Raw genomic sequence first — 12,572 nt, forward strand, 5'->3', positions numbered from 1 at the left:
TTGATATACCCCCTACAGAAATGACTTGAAATTGTGGAAAATATTCTAAGTCAGGATGGCACATTTTGGTATTATTTTGGTATTAAAGTGTTTTAACAAATTCCTCTGAAACTATGGGAAAATTTTGACCAATTTTGACAAAATAATTAATTTTGCGCTAATATGATGTCTCAAAGCGAATGCTTTCATTCAAAACCGGAAATTTCAAACCTGATTTTAAACATTTTTGATGTACCTCCTACAGAAATGACTTGAAATTGTGGAAAATTTTCTAAGTCAGGATGGCACATTTTGGTATTATTTGAATATTGAAAGGTTTCATCAATTTTCTCTGAAACTATGGGAAATTTGTTAAAAAAAATTTACGAGTTTATCAATTTTGCGCTAAAATGACTTGAAACCCAAAAATGTTAAAGATGATTTTAAAAATTAGTGTGATATACCCACTAATATTTTTTTCAAAAACGTTGAAATATCTCTAAGTCGGGATAACCAAATACTTTGAAAAACGAGTCTATTGACAGATTAATGAATTTTGGTGAATTTCAATTCAGTTTCATTTTAATAATACTTATTTTTCAATCTTGTTATTTTTCAGAAGCTTCAAGAACTTCAAGCACAGGCCGTTCATCAATGACAAATGCATATGATGTGGTGAAGAATATCACTAAAAACAACATGGAATCATCAGGTGAGTAGATTTGGCTGTTGCATATGAATAATTTCCGTTTTTTCACTAACTGCAACTGCTGCACTAAAAATGGTATGAAAATACCAAATTTTGGTATTTCTTGTTCAAATACCAGCGACCATAATGTGCTCTTGGTTGCCCAGTAATAGATGGTAAAATACCATGAAATCATACCAAAATCATGTGTGTGAAAGACCACATAAATACCAAAATATGATTTTCCAAGGGCGCGGGAAAACCTAAAAATAAAACCATGGCAATACCAAGTTTTGGTATTCAAGCATTGTTCAAAAATCCAGAAGACCTCAACTTGGTATTGGAATGGTTTTATTTTGAGGTATTATTTTACCCTTGGAATAACATGGGTTGGCATTGTTGTGCCCTTACACATACAAGATTTTGGTATGATTTCATGGTATTTTACCATCTATTACTGGGCAACCAAGGGCACATTTTGGTCGCTGTTATTTGCCCAAGTAATACCAAAATTTGGTATTCCCGTGTTATTTACCCCTGCTCGGGTTAACGGAAAGCTAAGAGGGGTCGGGGCAACTGCTGTGTTTGTTGGCGGAGAATGACCCTATTTAGATATCAATTTTGTATGGAAAGTTGTATGGACAAACCACACAGAAAAAAACAATTCTCGTAATCATGATTATGGTGCATTTTTGTTCTATAAACTTAAACTTGAATATATTCCTTCGTGGTTCTCAAATTCATGAACACAATTCATGGTTACGGGAATTGATTTTTTTTCCGTGCAGTGATGCAAAATGGATACTTTGGTCAAAGTGATTGCCCCCACTAAGTTTAAAGCAAATCAACAATCAGAAATATGTCGATGACCAAAATTCTGGAGAATTGCTGAGCTAATAATCCCTGAATCCTCCATAACCCGTGGGGGATCATTATGACCCTCGGGTGGGAATCCAAACCACCACAACTCAAACACAACACAACTCGCAAGTGTAGGACGTCGGTCGTCTCGTCGCGTCGTCGTCGTCGTCAAATAGGTATTTCATCTCCAGGAACGCACAGTTGACAGCTTTACGACTGCGTCGGAATGCAGTTCTGCACCACCAGCTCGAGCCAGAGTCACAGTTTGAGTTTGCCCACTTGTCTAGCGAGCATTGTGTTGAAATTTGCCGTTGACGCACGTAAAATTCCTTGCCCTGCTCCAGTTAGTATCAACGCGGTTGGTACTTTGGGTGTTCTGCTATGAAGAACTTTGGGAAATAGAATCGAGTACCGCATTGGATATTCATGTATTCATGGGATGTGCTGTTTGGTGAAATGTCCGCGCAGTAACCAGCTGATGGGGCCTCGTTCCGATGTTGGAGATCCTTATCAGCGACGGAGTGGTCACACCCATCTTCGGCACACGCGAACTCCATTTGGCTAGCAAAAGTCATGCGTGCACGCTTCTTCAAACTGTCATTAATCGTTGCCAGAAGGTGGAGTTTTGAACTCATCGCTAAATTGAGTCCTTCAGTGAGATGTCCACGTATTACAGTCGATTCCAACGCTAAACTCATTAAACAGATATTATCCCAATATCCAATCGCTTAATTGATCCAACTACATTGTATGACGGATGTCCAATTGCGGCCACCGGGAATGCCAAGGACGCTGCCAGAATCGTCAAACAGTTGCTCTCATTGTCCCTGTCCAGCTCATTATACACGTCGAACGCTGGCCAGAAGTCAGGTCCGACGCATGGTCGCCATCCGCATTACATCATGCGAAAAGGTGATTATAAGGAATGCTGTTGCTGCTGACTTAACCGTGCTGAGGAAACGAAATAAAGGACGTACGTAATCGGTTTCCGAATGAAAGGCCATTAGCCAGACCCAGACCGACCGGTCAGCAGCAGGAGGCAGCAGCAAGAACCACACACACAAACACACGGTTCTTGTTCCTTTTTTTTTCTCCTTCACCATGTGGACCACATGGCACATGGCAGGCAGCAGTACCAGTAGCACTTGTGGAAGTTAGGAACGTTTTTTTTTCGAGCGATTGATATGCGTCTGAAATTTTGAAGTTATTTAAAATTTATTTTTGCAGTTCAAATCATCAAATTAAGAACTAACATAAAACAATTCCTGAAACATAACAGTCTCATAAGTAAGAGACCAACGCATTTTAATTACAAGAAAAACTTAAATTAAATCATGCTACACTGAAAAAACCCAATTCTCGAAATCTTGAATTAAATTCACGAATGCGAGAACCACGAAGGAATATATTCACGTTTATGGTGCAAATGCACCATACTCATGAATAAATTCCTTCTGATTTGTTATCCATCTAACTAACTACACTTAAAATAAGAAAATAACCTGTTTTCAATTATGAGCAATATTTTTAAGCTCTATTAGCTCATACTTCCAATTAAAAAACTGTTAAAGGCAAACTTATGGAAAATTTTAAGAGCTTTCTGGTAAAATTATTTTCGAGACTGAAAAATCAAGTCTCACACATGGAAACGGCCAAAAATTACCACAAAATGGCCAAAACCTCTTTTTTTCAACATTTTTAATTTTTATCATTTCAAAGATTGGACTTGGGACAATGGTCAACATGGAGACTTTTTTGCCATAATAAATGTTTTTTTGAGAGCCGTATTATTCTGCATTTTTCGAGAGGCTTTTTGCAACATCTTAGGCTTATTTCACAAATAAATTGAGCGGAAAAAATCGTGCGCAATTTAACAATAAAATCATTAAATCTCATAGAAATAGCGTGTATTTTTATTTCAGTGTCAAATTTCCTAAAAGTTTGTCTTTGAACACTTTTTGATACTGATTTTCGCTCAACTATTTCGCAAATCGAAGTATGCAATAATTTTTGGAGTGTCCTACACTATGCCTCGACGCATTTTTTACAATTTAAATGATAATGGTGCCATTTTATCGCTGACAATGTTAAAAACAAGCAAAAAAAATGAAAACAGTGACAGTAAAAACATGAAAAATTTGATAGGCAAAATGTAATGATAGGAGGTGATAGATAAATGCAAATTAAAATACTAAAAATGAAACAAGAAAAACATAGAACAAGAGAAGTTGAGCAATTCTCTACCAAAACCGGAAATGGTTTTTATTTGTATTTTTTTTTATTTGGCTCAAACTTTGTGGGGGCCTTCCCTATGTCCAAATAAGCAATTTTATGTCATTGGTTCACCCATACAAGTCACCATACAATTTTGGCTGCTGTCCATACAAAAATGGTATGTAAATATTCAAACAGCTATAACTTTTGAGTGAATTTTCTGATCAATTTGGTGTCTTCGGCAAAGTTGTAGGTATTGTTGAGGACTATTGAGAAAAAAATAGGCACACGGAAAAAAAATATGCAGATTTTTTAATCAACTTTTTTTTCACTAAAACTCAATTTCCCAAAATACGTATTTTTTGATTTTCGAGATTTTTTGATATGTTTTAGGGGACAAAAATCCACAACTTTTGAGCTATAGAGCTATAGCTATGGTCAAAAAATCTGCCGCTGAGTTATGAATTTTTGAAAAATAGTGATTTTTGGAAAAAATCGAAGTTTCATGCAAAAACAAATTTGATGTTATTTCTTAATGCAAAATTGAATTTGCAATCGAAAAGTACTTTACAGATTTTTTGATAAAGAGCTCCGTTTTCAAGATATAGCCACCGAAAGTTTGATTTTAGCGAAATATTTGCAGTTTTTCGATTTTTAAAAATTGTGACCATGAGTGACCATTTCTCAAACAATTTTATTTGAAAAGTTCAGAAAATTTGCTATAAAATTGAGACAAGACATTGAAGATTGGACCTCGGGTTGCTGAGATAGAGCCACTTTAAGAAAAAGAAACACGGAAATTGAAGTTTTCTAAGCCTCACCTAAACAACCCACCATTTTCTAATGTCGATATCTCAGCAACTAATGGTCCGATTTTCAATGTTAATACATGAAACATTCATGAATTTTTCCGATCTTTTTTAAAAAAAAATATTTTGAAATTTTTTAAATCAAGACTAGCATTATAAATGGTCGTAATATTCAATGTTTGGCCCTTTTAAAAAGCTAGTCTTGATTTGAAATTTTACAAGATATTTTTTTTGAAGAGATTGGAAAAATTCACGAATGTTTCATGTATTAACATTGAAAATCGGATCATTAGTTGCTGAGATATCGACATTAGAAAATGGTGGGTTGTTTAGGTGAGGCTTAGAAAAATTCAATTTCCGTGTTTCTTTTTCTTAAAGCGGCTCTATCTCAGCAACCCGAGGTTCAATCTTCAATGTCTTGTCTCAATTTTATAGCAAATTTTCTGAACTTTTCAAATAAAATTGTTTGAGAAATGGTCACTCAATTCAATTTTGCATTAAAAAATAACATCAAATTTGTTTTTGCATGAAACTTAAATTTTTTCCAAAAATCACTATTTTTTCAAAAATTCATAACTCGGCGGCAGATTTTTTGACCATGTTTCTCTATAGCTCAAAAGTTGCGGATTTTTGTCCCCTAAAACATATCAAAAAATCTTGAAAATCAAAAAATACGTATTTTGGGAAATTGAGTTTTAGTGAAAAAAAAGTTGATAAAAAAATCTGCAATTTTTTTTTTCCGTGTACCTATTTTTTTCTTAATAGTCCTCAAGAATACCTACAACTTTGCCGAAGACACCAAATTGATCAGAAAATTCCCTCAAAAGTTACAGCTGTTTGAATATTTACATACCATTTTTGTATGGACAGCAGCTAAAATTGTATGGAGACTTGTATGGGTGAACCAATGACACAAAATAGCTTATTTGGTCATAGGGAAGGCCCCACAAAGTTTGAGCCAAATAAAAAAATACAAAAAATAAAAATGGTCGAAATCGGCCGATTACGTAGAGAGTTGCTCAGTTAAGTTTTTCGTAGAACAAAAGTTGCTCAAAATGACTTCCTGAACACGGGAAAAATAAAAATTTTCGAAAAAAAATTTGGGCAGTATAGGGTTAAAAATCGCGAAAAAATTGCAAAATCGTAGAGCTATTTTTTTTTGTTGAAAACATAGAGTAAAAGTTGAATTGGCCTGATACGCTCTTAAAAATTGTAATATTTCATCAATTTTTCAAAACAGTGATTAATTAATGTAAAAAAATGCGTAAAATATCTAAGCTGTACATCTGCTGATGATTTCTGAAAAAGCAATTCTTTCATACAAATTCTATCCGATCCAACTGAATTCCATTAAAATCTCAAAGGACATCCAACCAAATCCAAATTTAACGGGGAGGTCGGATCAAGTTATATTATTTTTTATGATCATTCCACCCCGAGTGGGCACCTCACGCGATGTAACATGAGTGTGTTTGCCCCCACGTCGGACTTTTTGTTCCCAACCTCAGAGTCCGCTATCGACGACGTGGAATAAATTAATCTCTATCGTCCTAGCAAAAATCCTTAGTCGGGGAAGGGTCTCGTGGGGTGTGAGGGGGCAAAGGGAGGAAATTTATGTGCTAGGATGTGCCACAATTAATGTAATTAAAATTACGTGAAAGCGAGAGCTTGGGTGCGTGCTGGTTCTAGGGCTTTGGTGTGACAAATTGAACGGTAGTAAAATTGTAATTTACTGAAGAGGTTGATTTGAATTTTGGACAGTCTTTTTTTGTGAAACATTTGAGCAGGACATAAGTAATGTGGTCTCAATCTGAAGGCATAAAAATGTCAGCAATGCACCGGTCTTGTTCGTGTTTATCTGCTACAATAAAGTATTTTTTCAGTCGGGCGAGCAAAAGTCCTTTAAGCGATAAGGAAAACCCCGGAGGACACTCCGGCAAGGTGGTCCAGGTCGCGGCAGCGGTGGCCAGAAATGACCAACAAAAATTGTAAAATTATATCATGCATCATGCCATATATTCCAGCGTCAGAGGCAAATAAATCCTTGCTGCGACAACACATGGTCCGCCTAGAACTAGACTACCTGGAACTCCGTGCTGCACGGATGGGAATGTCCTTTTCGAAAAAAAAACTCCCTCGTGTGTTTGTCTAAGTTCTTAAGCACTACTGGCTTGTCGACCGGCCTGCCTACCAGTGGAATCTGATCTCCCAAAAGTAAAACACTAAATGTATATGAAATGCCAAACGAAACCAAATACCTCCGCGAACGAGGGGTCCTCCGAAACGACAAGTCCCCAGGTGACACACCCCTCGCACACTAGCTAGTGAGCAGCCCCTCGGGCTCCAAATCCAGTGTCGTTTATTTGGTTTGTAAAGCCGTGGAAAACTGCAAGGAAAAACAAGCCAAACACCAGCAAGGAAAGGCGGAAAAACACTTCAATATACTCTCCACTAGTGCTGGCAATGTGGTGGCCGCCTCTTACTTATCGGATTACACGTAAGCTCCTCTAGCAGTGGCGTCCGAAAGACTGGGTCATACACCAGGCAGAGCGTGGTCATGCCACACGGGCACGACAAATGTCCCACTGCCGGTGGTACCAGAGTAATACGACCGCGCCGGTCCCAGAGGGATTTGGGGACACATGCACCGCGTATCCTTTGCCATACAAGCTCCGTTGGTTTTCCATATAGTGCAGCACCATTCCGGTTCGCTATCCAGCAACTCAAGGAATGCAGAGTTTTACCAACGGAGAACCACACATGATTTAGCAGGCGAGTAGTTGCATTACTTTAAGGTTTTGTTTAGGGTAATAAAAGTATGTAACTTTACGTGAAGATTTATGTAACATTTTTATTCCCAACAAATTCATTTAACTTTCCTGATACCCATTTCAAGGGCTCAGGTTTACCTAATCCAACCATGATAAACAAAACGAAAGCGCCTTGGCGTTAAGTTGAAACTAATCCTCTTACAATCGTTGAATTCAGTGAGCTTAGTAAACACGTCTAATTCGACGGTAGCCATATTTGTGTTAGTCATACAAGAAAGTGCTGTAGAAGGAAAGGAGTGCAAATAAAGTTAGTAGGAAACGTTTGCAATTATTGAGGCTGCTACAAGTCATAAAATCTTATGTCAAAAGTTGCAAAATGACGATTTCTTCAGCACGAGTCATACTCCAACCAGGCTCTGTCGAGTTTCATAAATACGACGAGTGCTGAAAAAATCTAGTTTTGTAACAAGCTGCATACATTTTTTCCGCAATAGAGTAGTTCACTAGATTTTCTAAAATTACGTAAGTTTATGAAAAGTGTATCATGAGAAGGATTTCTGATTAATTTGGTGTCTTCGGCAAAGTTGTAGACTATATAGATATTAAGAAAAAAAATAGCTACACTCATAAAAATTACTCTTTTAATTATTTAATTATTTTTGACTAAAAGTTCGATTTCCAAAATACGCTTATTTTTCAATTTTCAAATCTATTTGATATTCTTTATGGGACTCAAAAAGACATTTTTGACAATATAAATAATACATTTTAAAAGCTAAATCAAATTTGCATTGGATAAATTGCACCGTTTCTGAGATATTAATTTTCAGAATTTGCTCTATTTGGAGGAAAATTACCTATTTGTAGACCTTTTCGCTTGACTTTTGAATTTTTAAAATTATTTCATTGAAAAGTTCAGAAAATTTCACAAAAGCTCGATTTTAAAACATTGTTAAGCGAACCTATAGATTTCGAGATATCGTTAGTTGAATACTACAAGCAATTTAGGTGACACTTAGAAAAACTCATTTTCATCGATTCGAATTCTCTGTGAGGCCGATTTTTTTCAGTTTTGATAAAAGTTCAGGGTTGCTTTTTTAAAAAATATTTTTTTTAAATGCAAATAACCAAAGGGAAATTGAAAATATATACCTGAAAGTGGGTATAACTTAAGAAGGGTGTATTTCATAAATCTAATTGTGAGTTTCCTTATAGTACTTTTCGCTGGCAAATTCAATTCCGTTTTTTAAATGATTTAAAAAAAATGTCCATGATTTCGGCATACAAAAAAACTTTTTTTCCAATAAATCTTTTTTGTTTTCCGTTGAAATGGTGAAATTCGGGATTGTAATTTTAATGTTAATGTTTCAAGATTTTTTTTTTCAAACAAAAAAAAATGATAGTTTAAACCATAAACTTTTATGAACTGAATTTTTATTAAAAAAAAATGTATTGACACCGCAGATAGAGCTTTAAAACAAAAACCTTTGTCAAAATGTAACATATACTGAGATTTTTTAATGTTTTGAATTTTCATATTTAAAGGAAAAAAACTAATAGTTATATATTGAGTATACATCGCTTTTAGTTTTTTTCCTTAGAATATCAAAATCCAAAACATTAAAAAATCTCAAGAAACTTGATTAAGACATAATTTTACACTAATTTTTTTAATCCTTGATATTTGGATTATTTGTTCTAATGATTAATAATTGTTTAAGCGTATTTCGGTAAAAAAAGAATAAAGAAAAATAAAATCAAGGTATTTTTAACTTTTTGCACTCCCCTTTTCTTTTATAACGTCATGATTTGAAATCCGGACACTTAGTAGCATATCATTTGTTATAGCTGGCAAAAATCATTATCAAGTTGTAAAAGTAGAAAATTTCTACTTTACTTTTTTTACATTTTTTTTCTTTTTATTTAATATTATCAGGATGTAGTATAAACAGTCAGTTTTAAGAGAATGCATGCAAAATATGTCTTTTCTAACAATTTTTCATCAGAATTTTGAAATTAAATTGACTTGTTGTGCTTCGAATCCCGGAGGCTGATAAATGCTGATTCGAAATCCGGACACTCTTGCTTCGAATTCCGGATACTCGATTTCGCTTATAAATCACACAAATTTGGACTAAAATGTTTTTCAAAGGCATTCTTTAGGTCTCAAATAAGCTATAAACATCAAACTATCGACATCTAATATAAAAATTTGCTAGAATTCAAGGAAATCAAAACCATAAATTTCTGCTTTGCCTTTCCGGTGCTTCGAACGCCTATGAAATATTTCAGTGAAATGTTTCACGTTCTTGGTAAACTTATAATTGTTTTGCATTGTTTTGGAATTAACTACAGTGTTCAAACAAACTTTATATGAAAGTTGATGTTAGAATTCATCAAATAACACAGTTTTGACATTCATATTGCGAACTCATATCCACATAATTGATAAAACAGTATGAGGTGTCCGGGCAGGGCCGTAGCCAGGATTTTTGTTCGGGGGGGGGCTTGGGTGCAAAAATTCAAGGAGTATAAAAATCAGCAAATCATTTATACCATCACTTGGTTTGTGGTATAATTATTGAGATGAATTGTAAAATTTTAATGTAATGTATGCAAAAAAGTTTTCAAAGATTTTCATATTAAGTTATCAATGTATTTATTGAAGAAACTCGTTCGTCATTTTTTTTCTTTATTTTAACAGCTAGTTTGCATTAAAGGAGTAGAGAAAGTGTTTTTTAAACATTTTCTTGAATTGTTTAATTGTAATCCAATTTCGTGATAAACGTCGCTAAATTTAAAATATACTTAACTTGAATCAAATTTTTGAAAGCATAATTTTTTTTTTAAAGAAATATCGATTTATCTAACCATAAGTATTATGTTTTATGTATTTTATACTGAGAGAAATTTTAAACCGTCTGGATTTACATTTTCAGCTGTGTGATAATTGTGATGGTTTATCTAACATTTTTCATTTTTTCTAGCACAACATAAAACTCATAACTGGAATATTTGTTTTTCTTAAAATTTTATAAACAAACTTAAACAATGTTTTATTTTAATTGTTCTAAGCTATTGAAGCCATTTCATATTTGGCGAAGCTCCTGGTGCTCTCAAAAATAAATAATTTTAATGAAATACAAAAAAATATAATCGTTGAAATTTCAGCTTCTGAAGTGTCTCCATGGCAACAAAAAAAAATTACGTCGAATCTCAAGTTTACATCAACTGAGTTTACATGTGATTCATTTTTTCCGTGTCGAGTAAATTCTCATTTTTTTTTTCTGTGTAGGCCTATAATAAATATATATTTGAAAAAAAAAATCAGTGCCTGTGTTTAATTTTAATGTGTTAAAAAATTTAGATAAAATGTATTAAATTAATTTTTAACGCCAAAATATTCACTGGAAGAGTTGTTAATAATGCATATATAACCATTTTTTCATGCATATGTAACCGTTAAAATTTTCCTCGATTGCATTAAACATTAAAACGAATCATGTTTAACTTTAATATTCCGACTAAACGCCATTTTCAAATTCATTACTCATTGTATTCTGAAAATTGGTCCAGAATTTGAGCAAAAATAAAATTTTAAAACATGACAAAAAAATTTAATCAGATCTCAATTCTAAAGATAATTTTTTAATAAAATTTTAATCTATATACATGTTTAATAATTTAGGATTGTAACCATTTATTAAAATCGATGCTTGTTCAAGCAATATCTTGACTCTAGGAACAAAATCCTGCACATTTTATGGTTGCTAAATTAAAAATAAAGAAAACTTTATGTAAGAATTCATAAATTGATTAGTTTTATCCTGTAAATCTAATCTTAGTTTGCACTTGAATTCAAACATACCAATATTCGAAGCATCAAAAAAATAAGATTATTAAAACATAATTTATTGAAATGATTGAAAATTATTTTTTGAATATCTTTATTTAAAAATGATAAAAAATGTTTTTTTTTTATAATTTAAGGATTTTTTTAGTTGTAATTATTTTATATTTTTTTATGTATTTGATTTTTTTCATTTTTTGAATTTCAGATTTTTTTGAAATTATCATGTGTAATTATTATCTTAAATTTTTTTTTTAAAAGTAAAGAATACTTTATGTAAGAATTCTTAAATCAATTACATTTTTCCTGTAAATCAAATCGTAGTCTGAATTTTGCTACAAGAACTATATTTTACTTTCAAACGAAAATTTTAAAAAATGTCCTGTAGTACGGAGACTCTTAAAACTCCATACAAAAATCTCAAGGAACGGTCAAGAAAAGGTTTACGAAAAGACTTCTCTTAAGCGGTACGCAGCTGAAAAGGAACAGAAACAAAAAGCGTCGTTTGATATTTCTTCGGGAGCAATATGTGTTGATGAGATTTTGATTTGTTTATTTGGATGCGACTGAAAATAACGTTTGAAAATAATGTATTCGCTTAAATAATATTGAAGAATTGCCTCATGAAGCTGACTATCAAAACGCTGATTCTCAAATGCTGAAATAAGGGAAAAGCCATTACAAAAATCACTTAATTTTCTGGTAAATATAAATTAATTTAGGAATACTAGAATTCAAACATAAAAATATTTAAAGCATCCAAAAATTAAGATTGAAAAAACATAATTTATTGGATTTTGAATAACTTAATTTTAAAATGATATTTTTTTTAGTTTAGGATTTCTTAAGTATCAATTATTTTATAAATTTTTCAGTTTTAGATTTTTTTATTTTTGGAATTTCTGATTTTTTGATATTATTCTGTTGAATTGTTATCTTAAATTTTTTATGTTTTTATTATTTTTATTTTTGATTTCTGGCATTTCTTTGTCTTATACCAAAAAAATTTAAATCAAAAATTATGAAAATTTAGAAATTTGAAAGTGTAAAATTTTTAAATCTTCAATTAGCCGTTGCGAATATTATTCTGAAGTTTATGTCACTAAACTCTGACCAAAGTTGAGAGGGTTACAAATCAAAACTACAAGCTATGGTTTTATTATTTTAAAAGTGTTCAAAACACACTTTAAATCAGTACAGTTGTTTTGCATCATTAGTTTTCAAAATATCTAGCTGATGGCGAAATCCTTTTTCGTGAGAAAAAAAGTTCAAGATGGTATGTCAGAGACATAACCGAAAGACATAGGACCAAACAATTTAAATGTGTTTTTGGATTGCTAGTGAAATCTGAAATAAGATTATTTTATTTTGTTTCATAGATTTGTCGGCAAAATTGTCAT

This window comes from Culex quinquefasciatus, chromosome 2 (genome assembly GCF_015732765.1).
Source record: "Culex quinquefasciatus strain JHB chromosome 2, VPISU_Cqui_1.0_pri_paternal, whole genome shotgun sequence".
Taxonomy (NCBI): Eukaryota; Metazoa; Arthropoda; class Insecta; order Diptera; family Culicidae; genus Culex; species Culex quinquefasciatus.